The following is a 1,508-nucleotide window of genomic DNA, read 5'->3' on the forward strand; positions in this document are numbered from 1 at the left end:
TAGTCTATAGTCTAGTCTATAGTCTAGTCTATAGTCTAGTCTATAGTCTAGTCTAGTCTATAGTCTAGTCTATAGTCTAGTCTATAGTCTAGTCTAAAGTCTAGTCTACAGTCTAGTCTATAGTCTGGTCTATAGTCTAGACTATAGTCCAGTCTATAGTCTAGTCTATAGTCTAGTCTGTAGTCTAGTCTATATTCTAGTCTATAGTCTAGTCTATAATCGAGTCTGTAGTTTAGTCTATAGTCTAGTCTATAATCGAGTCTGTAGTTTAGTCTATAGTCGAGTCTGTAGTCTAATCTGTAGTCTAGTATATAGTCCAGTCCTTATTGTAATCTTTAATCTAGACTTCATCAAGTTTTTGTTGGGTATGCATTGTTGTTGCCTTAATAATTGCTCCTATTATTAACAAAAACTAATTATGATTTTTTTTCTTATATTACAAAAATGCTTAAGTATTTAAGTAAAAGTCGTTAATTCCAAATATCCTTTTTCCTAAGTGGCATTGTTAGGCTTCCGTCCTGTTGTTAACGAATACTCGGTGGGTGTTAACGAAATAGGTAACCTTAATTTACTTAACAATTAAAAAAAATAAACTCAACATTAAGGATTTCAAGGCATTTTGCTTTGTATTTTACTTAATTTATGTTTTTTGTTAAACCTTAACTAAATATAAAAATTTACTCATGTTACATTTTAAACTAAAACTATATTATTTTTTTTCATTTTACAGATTAAATTTCAACACGACAAACAGGCATCAACATTAGTTTTTAGTATTTACAATCAAATAAAGGATATTGACTCTTTGTTTTGACGGCCATTGTAGAAACACTTTAAATTATTAGTAATAAAAATAATTGTTTATGTTTAATCAGTATTAATAAAAGCATTAGTATGAAAAAACAATGTATAATATCCTTGTTTCATATTTCGAACAAACTGAGGGGAGTGACCTTAAAATACATGTATTTAGGTAAGAAATTGTATTTGAATACTTTAATCAGGACAAAGGATATAATACATAACATTAACCTTCATTCAATACATCCAAAATTTTAAAAAATTCTACAAATAATGTTGAACTTGTAGTAATTTAAAAGAAATATAGAAAACGTTAATATTCTGGCAACATTGGTAAACTAATTTACAACGATTTGCTTATATTCACCCGTTTCCAAAAAAACATATTTTATAAAGATAATAGTAGTATTTTACTCCAATTACAGCATAAACGTTATAAATTACAAAATTTTTACAAATCTGGCAACGGTGTAAATAAATTTCTCAGTAAAACAAATAGCGAACATTAGCATCTTTCGTTTGGCTCTTATTTGATTAATATCAGGCTAATAAATTTGCATTAATAGCATGTTAAAGAAAATTCAACAATTTACAAGAATCTGGCAACACTGGCAAAATAATTTTTCCTTAAGCTAATAGTTGAAATAAATTCTTATCGATAGACTCTAATGACATTTAAATCTTTTGCGTACTTTTCTAATAATGTC

At 27.4% G+C, this 1,508-nt stretch overlaps 1 long non-coding RNA gene across 1 annotated transcript in view; it reads left to right on the plus strand.

Moving 5' to 3' along the window:
- The window catches only part of LOC124420778, a 2,923-nt gene extending 2,025 nt beyond the window's left edge, over positions 1-898 (plus strand). Inside the window, exon 3 of the long non-coding RNA XR_006941372.1 lies at positions 731-898. This is a non-coding gene — a long non-coding RNA (uncharacterized LOC124420778). The remainder of the gene's footprint in view (positions 1-730) is intronic.
- Positions 899-1,508: the final 610 nt, after the last annotated feature.

Source organism: Lucilia cuprina, chromosome 6 (genome assembly GCF_022045245.1).
Source record: "Lucilia cuprina isolate Lc7/37 chromosome 6, ASM2204524v1, whole genome shotgun sequence".
In the NCBI taxonomy this organism is placed as follows: Eukaryota; Metazoa; Arthropoda; class Insecta; order Diptera; family Calliphoridae; genus Lucilia; species Lucilia cuprina.